At 41.5% G+C, this 20,849-nt stretch overlaps 1 protein-coding gene across 20 annotated transcripts in view; it reads left to right on the plus strand.

Annotated features, from left to right (window-relative positions):
- The window catches only part of FOXP1 (forkhead box P1), a 627,940-nt gene that overhangs the window by 176,388 nt on the left and 430,703 nt on the right, over positions 1-20,849 (plus strand). For 4 of the 20 annotated variants that reach the window (XM_059879649.1, XM_059879647.1, XM_059879651.1 and 1 more), the window contains one exon: positions 3,729-3,887. The exons of 15 other annotated variants lie outside the window; for them this stretch is intronic. The gene's annotated coding sequence lies outside the window, so the exon portion shown is untranslated. Of the gene's footprint in view, positions 1-3,728; positions 3,888-12,153; positions 12,222-20,849 lie in introns of all 20 variants that reach the window. One more of the 20 variants, XM_059879652.1, reaches the window with a different exon arrangement.

A 20,849-nucleotide genomic window follows, 5' to 3' on the forward strand; every position in this document is an offset into this window, starting at 1 on the left:
AATGCCTGGAATTCTCATAGTATGTGAACATAGTATATTTTGGTAGTACCTTTTATTTTATTTTTTTAATGAGTAACAAGAACAATGAGAAAGTACCAGTAGAATAGAGCATTCTGAAGTAAAACTTGACAGTAGATTACTAACGTGAAGCCAGATGCAGGATTTGAAGACTAACTTATGGTACTATTAGACTTTTCTGCTCCATCAGCCACTACTGTTTAACACTTAGAATGGCTGATCTCAGGCATCATTTTTATCCTGTGCGCTCTGTGACTATTTTATTATCCCTTATCCATTCTGTTGTTATAGGGACATCCAGTCTTTACAAGCAAGGCTCTAAAGAGGTGCCTTTGAAACCCAGGCCTTCAAATTCTTCTTTTGTTCTCCTGGGCCTTCTCGTGACCTCCCCTTTCAACCTTCAACAGAGGGCTAGAGTGTGTCTAGAAGGTTCTCTCTAAGAGCTGCTGTCAGAATAGTCTTTGGGGCAGAGGAAATGCCCCTTTATTTGTCCCACTCTTTCAATGAATGGAAATTAGACCTTAAATCTTATCCAGTGAGTCCTTAAATTGACAGACAAATGCATTGATGGAAAGATAAAGCAGTGGGAACAACATAAAGTGATGTCTGGGGTATAGGATGTGCTGCAGAGCTGGACAGTCCTGAGTCTGGGATCTTCTTGTCTTTCCTGCCAAGGGCCAGGCCCCAGGTAGATGCTGCCCAAGTGCTTCCTGATAAGAAAGTCCCCAGATGGTGTGGAGGCCAGAAATGGGGGTCTATTTAACTTCTGTATTGGAAAACTGATGTAGTGGGTTGTTTATGACAGCAGGTGCCCACTAGAGCCTGGGATCAGGAAATCCCCATCACTTCCCACTGATAGTCTCAGGGAGGTGATTGGAAATTGTTCTAAAACTCTATCTGAAAAGTAGCTAGTCTGCTTATGAAAAGACTTGGATGGTCATCAGGAATGGCAGTTGGGTTCCTTCTCTGTTGACTTTCTTTGGCCTTCTTGGTCAGCATTTCCATTTGGGAGTCGGGCACTTAGCTTTTCACAGAGCTGCCGCTGTTGATGGAGGGATATGGTCACGACTTTGAGTATTTCCTTTCTGCGCTGCCTCATTCCTAGCTGTTTGCCCTCTTCTCATCCGTTTCTTTACTCTAATTACATATCTATTTATTTTACAAGGAATAAATGTTGGTCAAAAAAAAGTGGGGCGGGGAGAGGAAGAGAAGAGAACATAAATGTGTGCATGTGTGGTAGGCAATGAGAAAAAAAGTAGATTGTTAATAGTAACATTTTGTGGTATTTCCTTCCATTGTTTTTTCTAGGCATGTGAGTGCACACACCCATATATATTTTCAAAAGTGAGATAGTATTGTGCCTGTGCTTTAGTAGTTGATCTTTTCCCTTTAGAATATATCATGGAGCTTACTCTGATATCTAAGATACAATAGATGACTAAAGATGTATGGCAAACCAAGCTGAGGATATTGTTAATATGTAGCATCTTGGAGTTGGTATATGACTGTTACATGAATTGTCTGTCTTAACTTTTCTGAAAAAGTTGAAGTTTTATTTTCATTAAAAATTGTTGAGGGGGATAAAATCCATTGAGGGATGAGAAGACAAATTAAACAAATAGTAAAGGTGTAGTATATATAGAGTGGACCTCTTGCTATATCCTTAATACAGATGTATGACTTTACATTTTAGTGGCAGCCCCCAGCATTATCTTATATGGGTGTATTGCCATTATTTTTAGCCAGTTCCTTATTGGTTGGATATTTAGGGTATGTGTGGTGTTGAGGGGGAGGGGGGTGGGGGGGTGTTTTAACTAGCTGAATAGCTAGTTTACTTCTTCCCTCCTCTCTCCCTTTCTCTGTGTTTTCAAAGGAAAGGAGCCCTGGATATGAATTTGGACAGCCTTTCCTATCCATCAGGAGACAAAGCACCTATTGCAATTTCTGTCTTAAGTTTTTACTCTTACTAAATGTGTGGACAGGTGGCACATTAATTCTCCAGTCAGTTTGCCTATATTAAGCAGGACAATATTTTTAATTAGTCAAACATATTTAACCCAAAATGTGTTTATTCTCCATTTTCTTTCTCTTTTAAAATTTGTGTATGCTGTGAGTTGGTTGTCATGGTGTCCAGGTGCTGAATCTGAAGGTGGAGGAGGGGTGGGGTCGATGTACAGTGTTCACAAGATACAAAGGAGGGAGCCCAGTCTCACTTGGGATCACAACCCCCTGTGTGAGACCCACCTTTTATTCCTGTGTCATTTCTTCTATTCTTTACTCAAAGAGAAGATTCGGTTGCATCATTTTGAAGTATTCAGAATGACATCTGTCTTGGTTAACATTCACTTTTGGGGTAGCTGGGCTTTCTTGTGCTCCATCTGTGATTACCTTTTGCCTTATCTTTCAGTCCTTGGTCTAGGCTCACTTTGACTCTAGCGGCGTCTTGTTTTACCCCCTTAACATGGTCATTGCATTAAGAACACGACAAAGCATTGGTGTCCCTATGATCAGAGTGGGAAGTATGACAGACATTTTAGCCCTATAAATCTGCCTTTACCCTGACTGTATAGATCTTGTGACATTATTGCAAAAGATAGTTTGGGAGGTAGTTATTTAGAACCCTCATGGAATTTCAGGCAAGGCGTTTGATACTTTGGGACATTAAATAAGGGTGCCCAGGTGCAAGGGTCAAGTCTGGACAGCTCCATACCCTGCTAGCCACACTGCCTGCCCCTCCATTCTCAAACCATTTTGAAGTGATTGCCAAGCAGGACAAGAACCGTTACTCCAGGCACCACAGGTTGTTTCAAAGATGATAGGAGGAGACAGGCGCCATTAGGGCAAGAGACTGACTGCTCTGTATTGAAGCACTTCCACTTTCTATAGAAATAAGAACATTCATGGTCAGTTTTGAGAGTTTGCAGCTTTATATATCAGTCACAGTGTTGGGCATTCTGATGAATGTGATCCTACTCTTAATCAATGAGATGGATATTTCAACCCCTGTTCTTCCCTCCCTCAGATTATCCATGACAAATCAAAAGAGATTGAGTGACTTGCCCTGGATCACAACTGTGAGTGGCGAGGCAGAATCAGAACTCAGGTTTCCCTCACTCACAAGCTGGTGCTCGTTTGGTCTTCCTCATCGGAGGAGCCACGAACCCATGCTTTTTCCCTTGGGTCATTCTCTGTAAGAGGCTTTGCCTGCCACATGTCGATATCAGGCAATCAGAAAATATTGTAAAAAGGTCATTCAGTCTCTCCTGTAATTCCTGGACGGATCTGTCTCCTCTGCAGGGCGACCCGAAGTAGATTCATAAACTATAAGTAAATGGGGCAAGGAGTTACAAATTTGTAGAAATCCTGTAAGCACTTGTACTTAGTCTATGTGAATTTAAAGAATTATTTTGCATCATGTGGTATCTGTCCAGTAACGCATCACTTCTACTACATCTTCTATGCATCAAACCATAGAGCCTCTAAGACATGCCCTCAATCCTGCATCTCTTGGAGTAAAAGGCTGGTCATCCTGCCTGTTAATCATGTGAAGCTGCACATGGTAAGGATTAGTATCCCTCAGTTGACTTTCAACAGCAGCAGTGGGTGAGAAAAATAGACAGAGAACCAGGCTTTCTTGAGAAAAACCGTATCAAAGATGTTTGTTCTGAGAAAAATACATTTATTGCTTTTTTTTTTTTTTTTTTTTGCAGAGGGCAGCGATGTGTAGTTCAGCTTTAGAAAAGTCAGGTTTCGAGGAATGAAGCAGACTCTAGTTGAAGTCCTGAATTTTTCCCATGATGCATTCCTCAAAGACTCAAGAAGCATCAATGTCTGCATTTGGAGAAATGTTGTAAAATGTGTTACAGCAGGTTTGGGCATTTATTTGATAATTCTTCTGGGCATATATGCAGAACGTTGAGTCAGTGTATGGGCAGTTTTATGAACGCAAATTAATTTTGGGGTACCCAACAATAAAGATGCATCTTTGGTTGAGTGAAGAAGGCTGTGCCTCTAATGAGTAAAATAACATCAGGGGGAAGAAAGAAGTTACAGCAGGAAGCATATTGTACTTTCTTGAAATGGAAAAAAAATTTGAAACGTAAAAATAATAATCTACTCTAAAATTTATAAATCTGTAAGTATCTCAGAGAAACAAACTTTTCACTTAAAAAAAATTGTGGAAAGTGAAATAGGAAAAAAGTATCAACAGTATCTCCAGATCTCCTTTCAAGACTCTAAATTATTTGAATTTTTGAAATGGAAAATCACTTACAGGAATAATTAGTGAGCATTATTATGTGCCTGACATGGTGCTTACTTTAAGTCCCTAATTGTATTGTCACTAAAACTCTTGAGTGGTGAAGCCCTATAATTGACCATCTTTTATAGCCATGGGAACCAAGGCCTAGAAAGGTGAGATTTCTTACTGAAAATACATAGTTTTTTACCAGAGAAACTGACACTTGAACCCAGGCAGTCTGACCCCAGAGTTATGGTACCTAACTGCTAGATCATATTGTTTTTTCAAGGTTTTTGTTTTAGTTTTTCCTTATACTTGTTTCATATTAGCCTGAAATCCACCCCTCCCCCTGCTTTTTTTTTTTTAAAGGGAATTAGCTCAGACTTCAGAGAAGGCAATGGCACCCCACTCCAGTGCTCTTGCTTGGAAAATCCCATGGACGGAGGAGCCTGGTGGGCTGCAGTCCATGGGGTCACGAAGAGTCAGACACGACTGAGCAACTTCACTTTCACTTTTCACTTTCATGCAAAGGAAATGGCAACCCACTCCAGTGTTCTTGGCTGGAGATTCCCAGGAACGGGGGAGCCTGGTGGGCTGCTGTCTATGGGGTCGCACAGAGTCGGACACGGCTGACGTGACTTAGCAGCAGCAGCAGCTCAGACTCAGCCCCTTTTCATTGGAATGATAGACGAGCCTAAGTATAATTGTACTACTATAGATTAATGTGCTTCTTGGCCTAGTGCCTGCTGAAGGCAACATTTAGGCTGTTGTATTGGCACATTCATTCATTCATTCATTCGCTTGTTACTTTGTTCCTTCAGTAAATTTATCAGTGTCAGTTACATTCCAGGTCCTGTCTCACATGTTGGGTATACAGCTGTGGACAGAACCATTCCCTGGTCTTAGGGTGCTTTCATCCTAGTAGAGAAGACAGAAACCAAATTAAGTGTATGTTTCATGGTGGTAAGTGATAGAGAGAAAGTAATTCCGGGGCAGGAAATGGAATGGGGTGTGTGAGTGAAGGGTGTATGATTTTTACATTAAGGAAGAAAAGGACAGTGAGACCTGAGGGGGCCATGCAGAAGCTTAGGGGAAGGGCATTTCAGGAGGAGAGCAGCAAGCGCAAAGGCCCTGTGATGAGAACCCACTCATAAGAAAAGCCTCCCATTTATATTAATCTTACATATATAATATGTATATATAAATATGACATATTTCTTCCTGATTGAACTATCACCCATTTCTCTGGGGAATATCAGTGTCAATCTGTATTAAATGAGAAGGTGCCTGAGAAGGTGCCAGATAATGTAAACATGGCACTTCTGGTTTCAAAGATTTAGTCAACATGGAATGGAGCCTGAAAGATTTGTTCAGTGATTCTGCCTCTGAGATACATCCTTTTGTAGCCAAATGTGTGGTTTATTTTTAGTTGGCTGTAGTCTTATCATGGAGAAGGCAATGGCACCCTACTCCAGTATTCTTTCCTGGAAAATTCCATGGATGGAGGAGCCTGGTGGGCTGCAGTCCATGGGGTCGCTAAGAGTCGGACACGACTGAGCGACTTCACTTTCACTTTTCACTTTCCTGCATCGGAGAAGGAAATGGCAACCCACTCCACTGTTCTTGCCTGGAGAATCCCAGGGACGGGGGAGCCTGGTGGGCTGCTGTCTATGGGGTCACACAGAGAAGGACACGACTGAAGTGGCTTAGCAGTAGCAGTCTTATCATAGATATTAGAAACCGAGTTTCTGTATGTTCTACTGTGCAGTGATTATGAGAGGATAAGAACTGGTCTCCCTGTCTTTGGTTACCCATTTAGAGCAAATAAAAAGAATTGCCTTTATGATTTGAAAATGAGTAGCTGTTACATCATGGCGGAGTAAAACATCCTTGAACTGTTTTAAAGTCTTACCGAAAAGGTTCCTCATTAGTCAATAAAATATCAGATGCTATATACTTTAAATTTACTTTGCAACACCATTGCCAGCTGTTGGTATCAATCCACAGGAAATTATATTTTCTTGAGGAAAAGTCTTCTCAAATCCACAATTTCTTGCTGGACATTCATAGCAAAATGTTTATGTAAAACCCTTGTGAATGCACATATGGTGACAGTTCTGTGAAAGCCTGATTAGCTGGTCTTCAACTTGCTGGATTATTACTTTAAAAATATATTAAAAAAAAAAATATATATATATATATAAATCATCCTTTTCAGTTAAGGGGGATATAAAGGCATCAGAAACCCTCTCATACCATTACATTTCTGATATCGCTCAACATGGGGTAAACAGTTAAATTGATTTGAGTATGAATTGTCTCCAGAATACTTCCTTTCTGCTTGGCAGCCCTATGTAGAAATTTCTGCCTGTTGCAAATCAAAAGTCTTCAAGTCGCCAATTCCCCTGAAGAAAGGTTTTGATAATCAAGCCATTGTCAGACCCTGAGCTCTGCTGCATGGCACTGGGAGCCTCTGGAATCCGTTGATTGTAGCTGTCGGAAGGGGGTTGTTGGCAGCTGTGAGCACCCCTGCTTGAGTATTTCCTTTTCTGACCAGGAAGAAGAGGACAGTGATCAAGCAGAGGGTCTCAACAGAGATCTTAAATCACCAGGTAACATGAGAATGGATGCATCCAGGCTATCAGGGAAGCGGGCTCAAAGCTCCAGGAGTGTACAGAGACCGATAATTCTTGTATGAACATCTAGATGACTGGTGACCTACTCCTTAAGGATTAAACAGGACCCAAGTTAATTGATGCTAATGGGACATACTGAAATGGAGATATTTTTGGTCTCTTTTTTTGCTATTTATGATCTGCTGGCAGGAATATTTCACGACATCAAAGACATGGCAGAAAGCAAGAAAATGTATATATATACATATATATATGTACACACACACACATCTTCCATATCTTACAACCCTGCTATCACATATGGCCTTTGCGGACAGAGCATTGTGTGTTGTTTAGTCTTGGAAACTCTTTTAAAGATAGGATGTCATTTACAATCTTCAGGCCATATGTTTACTCAGACTTAAGAAACACGGGCTAATCTTTTTCTATTTTGAGGAGTAATAAATTGAAAAGATAATTACATAATATGGTGCATAATGTAACTCTGGCTTGAGCCATATGTGTTTAATTTTAGAGAAACATGCGTGATGACAGGTTATGAAAGGATGAAACTATTTTAGTCATTTTAAGGATTAGAATCATGATTTCTTTCTTTTTTTTTTTTAAGTAAGTGTCCCTTATTTCTCCCCACCTCCTCAACAAAACAACCCAATACACAAACCCAATGAAAAACACCCTCCTGAAAGCGGTTTGTTCCTGTGGTGACCGCTGGCAAAGAAGATTCAAGTTTGAGGGCGTATTATCCCCAGGTTCTTCTACAGTTCCACGCAGGGTTCCGTGTGCTGAGAGTGGGTGCCATACAGTTTCTACTGCAGGAGCAGAGTGGAGTGGCTGTATTTAGAATCCAGCAGAAATTGTTCATGTGAATATCCAATTAGAAGCCATTCTGGTTATCTCTTTCCTAATTAAACTTGATAGGATATCTGATATAAAATGCTGTGGCGGGAGAAATGTGAGATCCTTTCGTTTCTTTCTTCCAGAGATATCTCTTGAGCACCTTTTGTGCTTCAGCCACTGTGTTGTGGTGGTTCAGTCACTAACTTGTGTCCCGACTCTTTTGTGACCCCACGGACTGTGTAGCCCGCCAGGCTCCTCTGTCCATGGGATTTCCCAGGCAAGAATACCAGAATGGGTTGCCACTTCTCTCTCTAGGGATCTTCCCGACCCAGGGATCAAACTCACGTCTCTTGCACTGAGGCACCTCCTTTACCACTGAACCACCAGGGAAGCCCCTGGACTGTTACTCTTGGTACCTAAGTCAAATAAGATATTCCCCGTAAAACTATTAAGTGAGCAAGAGGCTGATATACCAAGACCACATTTCAGGTCACCTTTAGAATGTACTCCTTTATCCATGATTCCGGCCCAGAGGTAAAATTTTCAGGTGTGGTAGGCAGTGTAATGCCGCCTGAAGATACCTGCTTCTGGATCCCTAGAGCCTGGGAATACATTATATGGCAAAGGGGAACTAGATTTATAGATGAGATTAAAATTGCTAATCACCTGACCTTGCATGTGGAAGATTATCCAGGATTATCACAGTGGACGCAGGGTCATTGTCAGTTCAGTTCACTCGCTCAGTTGTGTCCATCTCTTTGTGATCCCATGGACTGCAGCACACCAGGCTTCCCTGTCCATCACCAACTCCCGGAGTTTACTCAAACTCATGTCCATAGAGTAGGTGATGCCATCCAACCATCTCATCCTCTGTCATCCCCTTCTCCTCCCACCTTCAATCTTTCCCAGCATCAGGGTCTTTTCTAATTAGTCAGTTCTTCACATCAGTTGGCCAAAGTATTGGAGTTTCAGCTTCAGCATCAGTCCTTCCAATGAACACCCAGGACTGATATCCCTTAGGATGGACTGGTTGGATCTCCTTGCAGTCCAAGGGACTCCCAAGAGTCTTCTCCAACACCACAGTTCAAAAGCATCAGTTCTTAGGCCCTCAGCTTTCTCTATGGTCCAACTCTCACATCCATACATGACTACTAGAAAAAATATAGCTTTGACTAGATGGAATTTTGTCAGCAAAGTAATGTCTCTGCTTTTTAATATGTTGTCTAGGTTGGTCATAGCTTTTCTTCCAAAGAGCAAGCCTCTTTTAATTTCATGGCTGCTGCCACCATCTGCAGTGATTTTGGAGCCCCCCCAAATAAATTCTCTCACCTTTCTGTTGTTTCCCCATCTATTTGCCATGAAGTGATGGGACTGGGTACCATGATCTTAGTTTTATGAATGTTGAGCTTTTAAGCCAACTTTTTCACTCTCCTCTTTCACTTTCATCAAGAGGCTTTTGAGTTCCTCTTCACTTTCTGCCATAAGGGTGGTGTCATCTGCATATCTGAGGTTATTGATATTTCTCCCGGCAATCTTGATTCCAGCTTGTGCTTCATCCAGCTCAGCGTTTCTCATGATGTACTCTGCATATAAGTTAAATAAGCATGGTGACAATGTACAGCCTTGATGTACTCCTTTCCCGATTTGGAACCAGTCTGTTGTTCCATGTCCAATTCTAACTGTTGCTTCTTGACCTGCATACAGATTTCTCAGGAAGCAGGTCAGGTGGTCTGGTATTGCCATATTTTAAAGAATTTTCCACAGTTTATTGTGATCCACACAGCCAAAGGCTTTGGTGTAGTCAATAAAGCAAAAATAGATGTTTTTCTGGAACTCTCTTGCTTTCTCAGTGATCCAACAGATGTTGGCAATTGATCTCTGGTTCCTCTGCCTTTTCTAAATCCAACTTGAATATCTGGAAGTTCATGGTTCACATATTGTTGAAGCCTAGCTTGGAGAATTTTGAGCATTACTTTGCTAGCATATGAGATAAGTGCCTTTGTGTCGTACTTTGAACATTCTTTGGCATTGTCTTTCCTTGGGATAGAATGAAAACCGACCTTTTCCAGTCCACTAGCCACTGCTGAGTCTTCCAAATTAGCCAACATATTGAGTGCAGCACTTTAATACCATCGTCTTTTAGGATTTGTTAACTGGAATTCCATCACTACCACTGACTTTGTTCATAGTGATGCTTCCTAAGGCCCACTTGACTTCTCATTCCAGGATGTCTAGCTCTAGGTGAATGATCACACTGTCGTGATTATCTGGGTCATGAAGATCTTTTTTGTATAGTTTTTCTCTGTATTCTTGTCACCTCTTCTTAATATCTTCTGTTTCTGTTAAGTCCATACCATTTCTGTTTTTTATTTTTCCCATCTTTGCCTGAAATGTTCCCTTGGTATCTATAATTTTCTTGAAGAGATCTCCAGTCTTTCTCATTCTATTGTTTTCCTCTATTTCTTTGCATTGATCACTGAGGAAGGCTTTCTTGTATCTCCTTGCTATTCTTTGGAACTCTGCATTCAGAGGCTTATATTTTCCCTTCTCTTTTTTTGCCTTTAGCTTCTCTCCTTTTCTCCTTATAGTATCCTTAAAAGTTGAAGCGGGAGATTGAAGGTATAGAAAAAAGGGATGGTAGAGGGAGAAGGGCCTGTCCAGTGTACCTGACTTTGAAAATGAGAGATGGAACCACATGCCCAGGAATGCAGGCAGCCTCTAGAAGCTAGAATAGACAAGCAAGGAAGCAGATATTTTCCTGTGGCCTATGGAAGAACACAGACCTTCCAAGCTTCCTGGTTTTATCCTGGTGACTCATTTTGGACTTATGACCTGCAGAACTGTAAGACTATAAATGTGTACATTGTTAATCCCTATTCGATGGTAATTTGCTATAGTAGCAGGAAGAAACTAACACATTGGAGAAGAACCACACTCCTGGTGTTAGACAGTGACTAGAACAGTTGTTCTTAAGCATGACTGTACCTGGAACTTTCGAAATGCTAATACCTAGAGCCTAGATCCCAGAGGGTGGTCTAGGTGTGAGAATTTTGCAAGTTCTCCCAGTGACTCATATGTACAACCAGGGAGGTGAAACACTGGTTTAGGGGATAGCTTTGGCCTCAGGTAAACCTGGTTTCCTTTTTAGCATCAACTTGGACCAGCTGGGTGAGTGAGCAGGTTACTCTTAGCTTCAGATTCCCCAGCTGTAATATGGGGTTGTGGGGTTTCAGGATCCTGGCACGTGAAAGGGACATTTGTTTCTGGCATGGTGTTTACTCCATAAAGGGAAGCTGTTGCGGTGGCTGTGTGATCACGATTTGGACACACCCAGCTAGCTCCCTGATGAGTTAACAGTAGACACAGAGCCTGGCTGACTTACACGCCTTGTGCTCACAACTGCCTTCCGAGGTCGAGTCTGTTAGGAGACCCATTCCACGGAGTGTCGAGAGGATCAGTAAAGTTAGGTAGCTTTTCCATAGTGGCACAAGTAGTAAACCCTGGAGTCTGATCTTGAACCAACGTCCTGCTCTGAGTTGAAGGCTGTGTCTACTTGCCCCTGGGCAGACACCCAGGTAAGGCTTGCTTGGTGGGCAGCATTGGAGGATTTTGGAAGCTGGCGGCGTCAGACTCTTAGCCTTTGGAGGCATTTCACAAACCATTACCTGCATCAGCCCTCAGCCTGAGGGTGGCACTTTGTATCAGTTTCAGTCTCTGCATGATAAACCATACTGCCCTGTTGCCTGCCGTCAAGGCGCAGGAGGTTGAAAGCCATGGGAATGATGATTCTTAATGGTTATAGGCTGTTTGCCTCTGTCTGCCATTTAATCTAATCTTGGGTTCAGTTGATACTATTGATTAGGTTCTTTTCAAAACTGTATGCCGTGTATGGGGCTTCTCTGCGTGGGGTAAAATGTTATTCTTCTCATATGTGAGTTGAGAAGAAAAGGTGAAAGTATACAATTAATTTGCCTGCACTTTCTTGCAAATTGTATGCTGGATTTCTGTGAAATGCCGTATGGAACAATAATCCAAGCAAATTATTGTTATTTACTGTGACTTTTACCTGCATATTTAAAGTCAACAATTATGTTTCCTTTCTGTACTTAATGGCCTTTGTACAACATTTTTAGAAACCTGGTCAATTGTCAGTAAGAAAACCTGCACTTTGACCCCGTGATTCTTAGGGAACAGGTTAACAATATCAGGCCTAACAGTCAGGTCTGGTTTCAGAAAGAAATTCACCCAACTCATCGCGGCACCCTCAGCCATCCTTTCCTTTGAATAAATTAATCATAGGCCATTGTTCTAAGTCTTATATTTTGGAAAACACAAGGTCTCTTGTCATGGGTATTATTGTTACTATTGAAAGCAAATAATGTCACTGACTTTGATCTTCTTAAACTTTTTTCCTTCACATAGCTTCCATTTGGATGGACAGTTTGCTTTGTCTTTGGAATTCTGTCATTCCTTGGGTCTTTCTCATAAAGGTAGGACATATATGTATCACATCAGTCACCGTTCTCTAATCCCAGTCCAGACCTTGATGATGCCCTTGATTTTGTGTGGCCCTTCCTTATATTTCCATTTAGCAGCCATCAACCTGCAGACATTGGGTGGGAAGCACAGATCTTTTTTTTTTTAAGCTGTCTCCAGTTTGGAGGTTCAGGCAAGTTTTTGTTTTATTGAAGACTCATCTTCCTCACTCTGAATGGACCCAAGAAGAGCAGCTGATGGTCAGCCACGTGTGAACAAGCTAGGGTTCTGTGAATTTGAAGAGGTCCAGCTTCTTTATTCCCAATCTCCAGATACTTTGAGTTATGATATTTCCAACAAAACAAGCAAACAAACCTAGTAAATCCCCCAAACTAGACTTTCTGTTTTGAGAAATGAATCTGGCTTTGCTTGTAAAATCTCTTCATCTGATGAAGAGTAGGCTTGGTCAAGTGTATGTAAAAAGACACCCTAACTGATGGAATGATTTTCAAATCATTTTTGGAATTATATTTGGCACGTGTCTGGAGGAGGAGCCCAGGATATGTAAAAGAGGAAAGCACAAAGATGAGCAGTCACCTGCATCCTCTCCGACTTGAATGACAGATGTTAACATTTTGTCCTGTTTGCTTGTGTGTGGTCAGTTGTGTCTGACTCTTTGAGACCCTAATGGACTGCAGCCCATCACACTCCTCTGTCCATGAGATTTTCAGGGAAGAACACTGGAGTGAGTTGCCATTTCCTCTTCTAGGGGATCTTCCTGACCCAGGGATTTGAACCCATGTCTCCTGTGTCTCCTGCATTGGCAGGCAGATTCTTTACCATTGAGCCACCTGGGAAGGTGCCCCTGTTTGCTTGTAGATCTATTTAAAAGGAATAAAAGGTTTCAGCGCTAGCAGGATCCCCTTTAACTATTCTTCGCATTCCTTAGAAACGCTTTTCATTAGGAGTTTGGAGTTCCTTATTCCATTCCATTTTTATATGTGTATTTACATAGTTAGCCTTTTTGGAGAGTTTTTAGTTTATAAGTTTAGCATCAAGATGTATTTGTCTCCTAACTCCTTCATGCTTTCTTATTCATCCTTGATTTTGAGAATGATGCAGTGTTAATATGTATAAAGTAAAATAAAGTAAAAAGTCGCTCAGTCATGTCTGACTCTTTGCGACCCCGTGGACTATAGCCTACCAGGCTCCTCTGTCCATGGGATTCTCCAGGCAAGGATACTGGAGTGGGTTGCCATTTCCTTCTCCAGGGGAGAAGTTAATATGTATAGATCTAGCTTACTCTGCCTTCTCTGGTGTCTCAGACAGTAAAGAATCCACTGGCAATGCAGAAGACCCAGGTTCAATCCTTGGGTTCGGAAGATCCCTGGAGAAGGGAATGGCTACCCACTCCAGTATTCTTGCCTAGGGAATCCCATGGTCAGAGAAGCCTGGTGCATTATAGTCCATGGGGTCGCAAAGAGTTGGACACAGCTGAGCAATTTTACTTCACTTCAGCTTACCCTGCTGAAATTGTCCACTGTATTCATCCACTGACGATGAGTTGTGCTTACTCATTCCAACATTGATGGATGTTTATAATTTTTTTTTTTTACTGTCATAAACATTTTGGCATTTTGTTTCTTTAAAGTCAATACAGAGAAGTAGAATTGCTGGGGCAATTAATTATATTTACTTAAGGTATACCGCTCCCTCATTTGGAACTTGCCATCATGGAGTTTAGAAAGGTGTTCATGTGTTATTCCTTTCCTCAAGGACTCTCTAGTCTGCAGAAAAAGTGGAGGAGAATAATTCTGTCTTCAGAATAACTATTTATTTCAGCTGGATTCTATTCAGCTGAAATCCTCAAGATAGCAAATCCTCAAGAGGAGGCAATGATCTGCTCAGGTCCCAAATATTTTATATAACAGATGATTTGCATTGTATTGTGTCCACTGATTTCAGTCCCACTCCATTGATTGACTAGCAATCAGCTTCATCTTCTGTTACAAGTAGAACATGGTTTATAGAAGGAAGGCATCAACCAATTAATCCAGCGCTAGAGAGTTTCAGAGAGGTTGAACCATCACAGGCCTGTTTTTTAAGCTTTCTCAACCATCACTTTCAAGAGGCTAATGGAACTTTCCAGAGGATTGTTTGAAGTAACAGCACACAAAAATAGAACAAAAGAAAAGAAAGTGTTAGTCGTTCAGTCATGTCCAACTCTTTGCAACCCCATGGACTGTAGCCCACCAGGCTCCTCTGTCCATAGAATTCTCCAGGGCAAAATTATTGGCGTGGGTTGCCAGAAAAGAAAAATACAAGAATAGACAGGAGGAAGAATTTTGATGTGAAGGAGGCTTTCCACTATTCCTTCTCATCCTGAGGTGTGGTAGGTAGATCAGTCCTGTGCTGAGGCCTGACAGCTTGTGGGGACAGGATGAATTTTTCAGGCAGTATGAGAAATGCCATCCACACCAACTGATACCTTCCCCTGGCAACCGCCACACTCTCTATCTTTTATCATTCCTCTTGATCCATCATCTAGAGAATGCTAGAAGGCAGGAGAATGTAAGTTCCAAATAGGCATTGGTGCCTGTCTTCTATCTTGGTTTATTTTCAAAAACCTTTTTGAACTTTTGAACTGCTAGTACCCATGGGGCAGTGTGCAGGGGAGTTGATAAATAAAGATAATGTGGATGTGAGTGCAGTTTCTTTCATATGTAACCAAAGAAGCATGTGAGCTCCAGATAAGCTTTTCTTAGGGAAAAAAAAAAAAAAAATTCTAAATGTCAGAGTGTTTTGAGTAGGGGTAGGGAAGACTCGAGCATTAAAAGACATCCTGAGACCTTAGACTGATGAAGAAAAAATCAGGCCGATAGCTTGTACGGAAATTTGGCTGAAGGCTCTTTGGTTTTCATTAGGTTTAGACTTCTTTCTCCTTTATGTGTTCTCTTACAGCCTCTGTTTACTATTGTAATTTTACTCTCTGTTTTTGTCTGTAATGGTCACTTATTTCTCCTCCAGTAGATTGAAAAATGAGGGTGTCTGCAACTTATGCAATTTGTTGGGTGGATATGGGACTTTGTTTTTTTCCTAACAGAACATCTGAGGAAAAAAAGAAATTAGCTTTTGTTATTTCTGAAGCATCTTTTGAAAACCTGAGGTTTTTATATTCAGGTGAAAGTACACATGAAGCAATAATTATAAGTTAATTATCAAAACAGAAAAGACTGTCCTTTATGAAGATCCAGTGCAATTAAATACCTGGTTTTTAGATTGTTTATCACCATTTTGAAAGCAGTGGCTTCATTGCATTTCTGCCAATCCTGAGCTGAATCAGCCAGCTGATGATATCGACAAGATTTACCCCACTATTAGAGATATAAGCCTAATATTTCACTTATTTGCCAAAAAGTTGTTTTTTTTTTTTTTTTTTTAAGGAAAAGATAGTTCAGCCTCTGACCCTCCCAGAAAAACATACACTGCCAAGTGCAAGGGGAAAATTGAGAGCTGATTATTATTTAAAAAAAAAAAATCCCCATCTCTACAAATCATGGCAGTAATTGTTAACATTAGGTAGATTTGGCATCAGTGTCAAATTCCAACTTTTTGCCCCCGTATCTACATCTTAATTATCCTTGGATTAACAGATCAATGTGGAACATAGTAGACATTTTCTAGATAGTTGTTGAATTAGCACACAAGGAAATTTCTAAATGACTTGATTCAAAGCCTGTCTCACGTAGAGATTTGACAGTGAAATGAAGTTTTGTAAGCAGTGCAGAGGTTCAAGTGGCTGACTGAGATTTTGTATAAAATAACTTTGCTCCTGCTAAAGTCTGACCACGTAGACTTCTGATACATTTGACTTTTATATCTCAGGTAGATGCAGTTTAAGTGTGGAGAAGTGGTGGGAGAGGACTTTTCATCTCATTGTGTTCGGTCTCAGTAGGCTGCAGGGTATTGAAGCTTTTACCCCAAAGCCCTCATCTGGCCCTCATCTCTGTCCCTGTGTTACTAGTGCTTCAGCCTTGGTGGATGGTAGAACTCTGTTCTGTGCAGGATCAGGCATCATCTGATTTTCTACTGATATTGGAGAAGCATACAGGGTTTTAGAACTTTAGGGATACCCAAATAATTGTTTATTTTAAAACCTGCTGGGATACCTTACTCCTAAATGTCACAATGAGAGAGATGGTGGGAATCACAATAAATGCCACATTTTCTTAAATCTCTATTTAGTCCCTTTTTCCTTTGTGATTTTGAGGTTCTTAGAGAATGTTATCACATTGAGAAGTTCATTGAGTCCTGTATGAGTGTGTGTATGTGTACACGTGTACACATACTTAGATGTATTTGTACTCATGCACAATACATACATATATACTATATATGTGTGTGTGTGTGCACAATACATAATATGTGCCCACACATGTATACCAAAGTGTATACACATGCACCCATATGTATGCTTGTTACATTTTCTCAACCCAAATAACTCAAGTTTCTTACCTCACAGAAAAAGTTACTTCTATGAAAAGTTAAAAAATAAATATTATAATCAGCGAGGCATCACAAATAACTTTTTATGTCTCCATCAAGCTATTAAATGCTTTTTTATTTTTAAGTAGATAGGGGGATAAAATTGCTACATAGTTCATAAAGTGGTATGCCATTATTGCCTGCTGTGCCCAAGAATTACGCCAGCTTTTTACACTCATGAAGTAAAAGCGGATTGGAACTGTGATCAATGTATTATCCTATATTTCTTATTGTGCATTCTCTTTCCTCTCTGAGCACCTTTGTGGACTAAATGGCTACTAATGACATAATTACAATTGTTTGTCACCACCATAATGCGCGATTTCCCATCTCATCATGGAGATGTAAGTTAGATAAAGGAGGAGTTTTGGCAGGAAGACAAAGTGCAGTGATTTATTAAAGGCCAGATGTGGTTGTTAAAAGCTTTTCTACAGAAGGCTCAATTGAGTGATGGGAAATAGGAAAGAGGCGCTCTGAACACCCAGCCTGTGGTTCTTGGTGTGAGTGACACAGTTGCTCATGGAAGCATGACAAATTAGCCACATATTTTATTGTTGTGTACAAGTTTTATATTGGAATTTAAACAGGGTGAGAAAGGTTCACATTAGCTTACTTCCACCAAGTAGGTGTTTAAAGGAAACTAATGAGACTTGAAGTGCTGGCGATATTTTCAATTCGCTTTAGTGCCTCATAGCAAGAACTGAAATATCTTATGTTTCTGTCAAGTTTCAAAGAGGGAAAATCCCAGCACTGTTAAAACAGAGACAGAGAGCACGAGAGAGGTTAATATGAGAATTCAAAGAAATCAGAAGCAAGTGGAGACAAGATATTACTTAAGCACTGTTGCCATACATACCGTACACATAGACTACATATATACAATCAGATTGGAGAGATGCTTCTAGGGAAGGGGCACAATTTCTGGTACTAGTAGTATTTGCGCACACAAAGCTCTGTTAAAATAATGTTAAGACCCTGTAGTGATGTAGCCTATGAGTGGTTCAAAGAGGGTTTTTGAGCTTTTTGGAGGAGGAAAGAGGAAAAAGAAGAAATGGTTCTATTTTAAAGCCATTCTCTGGTCTCAAGGGACTGATCTGCTTCTCTTTTCCTCCTGTCCTTCCTTCCCCTCTGCCCTGCCTCCCCCACTTTCACTTTCCCATATATGGAGAGTGACACGTAGGATTGGGTCTGCATGGTATGGAGCCTGGAACTCTACTGGGCTGTCTCTTCCAGGGTGGATAGCAAAATCATTTAAAATGGTCTGAGTTGAAGACCTCAAGTATTTCTGATTAATTCTGAGTCCAGCGAGAGCTGTAGTGCAGTGTTCACAGTGCTGTGACCTGCCCTGCCCCTGTCCTGTCAGTGGCAACTCTAAGGTCATGTTTGTTTGTTTGTGTTTCTTCTCTCATGGTTCCACAGACTTGATAGGTCTTACCATACCTTGTGATTTCATGTGTCTTTGTATTTTACCTGACATTTATTCCCAGCTTTTGGCTCGTTAGTTCCACAGAGGCAGGCAGGTGTGTCCCTGGCCTGTCACATGACTTGGCACTTGATGTACATTAGGAAAGTGTTTCTAGAATGACTCAAAAGAACCACATGGACAGTGGCTGGCAATTCAAGATGTCACTAGGAGAACACTAGCGACTCTTATTTAGATGAAACTTTCTCAAACTATCAACCCTTGTCCATCTAATTAATGGAGCAGTTGAGATGCCTTACTTGGCATCCCCTTAAGGTTTCTAGCCTTAGGGCCTAGTTAGATCTGCTCCTTTCCAAACTGATTATTGTCTCCTGGGACTCATCATGCAAGTCCAGGGACTGCCACTTGGTATCTCACACCCAACCCTTGGATAATTTAGAGTAAAGTTAGAAGAATGCATGTGCTTTCTCCACCCCTTGATTCTCTCTTCCACTTTAAATATTATATTTGTCCTTTGTGACTCATGTATTGTTCTTTATAAAGAGATGAATACAGTTGAAACGCAAGGAGTAACGTTTCAAAGAAATGAGACATGTGGAACTGGGCTGCCTGCAGGGGTGGGTGTATCGCCCGTACAGGCGAGGAGCTGTGCTCAGAAGAGTCCTGTGGTTGCTTTGATCATCTGCTGTCGCCATCTTGAAGTTCTTATAGTTCTGAAGAAGGGGTCCCCTGTTTTCATTTTGCACTGGGTCCCTCAAATTATGTAGCTGGTTGCACCCGTTGGGATGTGTTCCTTCTTTGATTGTAGTCACCTGTGACTCTTCAGGTTCCTAACATTCCTTCACTGACCAGAATTTGTGTTATCTGGAGGTAGGTTACCTCAAGCCTGATCTTACCTGACCATATGGCTTCTAAAGGCTTCTTTGAGTGTTTGGGAGGAAGTTGGTCCTCATGAGACACAAACAGATGGAATATGAGCTTTGGCTTTGACTCACACTTGTGGCTTCAAATCCTGGCTCTGCCATGGGCTGGTTACTTAAGCTTTCCAGGTTCAGCTTCCTCATTTACAAAAAGAAGATGATGGTAATGTGCCTACATCCTTGGCTTGAGGTGAAGATTGAGGCAGAACGAACTTCCTAGATGCCTGACTCAGGCGGGAGCACTCACTGCTAGGTACTAGAGTGATCACTGGACACCGCATTTCTGGTTACACCTGACACTTAGTGAGCTTCATACTCTTTGTGGTTGTTGCTCCATTGAAGTTGGAGGATTCTCACTGTGCTTTGATGCTGTGACATGCTGGCAGTCAAGGTTCTGTGTGGCCTGGTACTAGAGTTCAAGGGAAGACTTGACTCAGCTCTGCTTACTCCCTTATCCTACCTGAAGCCCAGGCCACTCCCTCTCCTCTCTACTTCCTGCTTTATTCAAGTGATTGATTGACATGGAAAGGATTTGTACAACTGGACTTTCCCAGTGGCTACTCAGTTTGCCATTAAAGGAACCAACCTCTTTTTTGCAGAACATTTAGAACACATTTTGAAGCAGCTAAGTAATGCATAAGTAATCTCACCCTCCCCATCCAGGAAATTTGTAAAACAGTGCCCATGTCATGGGGACTTGTGTTCTTAGGGAGAGAGCCTATGTTATTGGGGACTGTAATAATGTGTTATATGATCCATTTATTTATTGAACAAATATCTATTAAAGAGTGTATGCCAGACAGTGGAGTACAGCTATTTACAGCACCATCAAGAAGCTTGCTGTTGTGTGGCTGATACTGTGTGTGTTAGTCTCTCAGTCATGTCCAACGGTTGGCGACCCCGTGGACTGTAGCTCTCCAGGCTCCTCTGTCCATGGAGTTGCTGTTCCCTTGGGATTCCCTGGTGGCTCAGACAGTAAAGCATCTGCCTGCAATGTGGGAGACCCGGGTTCGATCCCTGGGTTGGAAAGATCCCCTGGAGAAGAAAATGGCAACCCACTCCAATACTCTTGCCTAGAAAATTCCATGGATGGAGGAGCCTGGTGGGCTACAGTCCATGGGGTCACAAAGAGTGGGACACAACTGAGTGACTTCATTTTTCTAGGGGATCTTCCCAACCCAGGGAGCGAACCCAGGTACATTGCAGGCAGATTCTTTACTGTCTGAGCCACCAGAGAAGCCTGCCTGATACTCTAGGTGGGTGAAATATTAGACCGTGTACAGAACAGCATCAGATAAAAATGCTGTGCAGAAATATGAAAAGAGATGATAGGAGAAGAGTGCCTCTGGGCCACTTTGGAGGAGACACACAGGAAAAGCCAATAAGAGGAAGTGACATTTGAGCTGAATTTTAAATGGCAGCAGGGAGGCAGCCAGGGGAAGGTTACAAGATGCATGTTCTAGGCTGAGGAGTAGCCAGTGCTCAGACCCTAAGGTTCCATGAGTTTGGTGGATTTGAGGAAGAGAAAGAAGACCAGTGTGGCTGGAATGAGGTGTGTAAGAGGGAGAGAAGAATTGGTTGGTCAGGAGAATTATTTCGGGCCTGATCTTGGACTCTATAAGAGAGAGTCATGTGATCTCTGAGCTGTAGTGCTCTGGCTGTTATTTTCAGGCTACATGAGAACAGGTTTGGGTGGATTTACCTGAGTTTATCCACTTCAGTTCTCTAACTAAGAGGCATAACACTGAAAGGAA

Source organism: Bos taurus, chromosome 22 (genome assembly GCF_002263795.3).
Source record: "Bos taurus isolate L1 Dominette 01449 registration number 42190680 breed Hereford chromosome 22, ARS-UCD2.0, whole genome shotgun sequence".
NCBI classification, from domain to species: Eukaryota; Metazoa; Chordata; class Mammalia; order Artiodactyla; family Bovidae; genus Bos; species Bos taurus.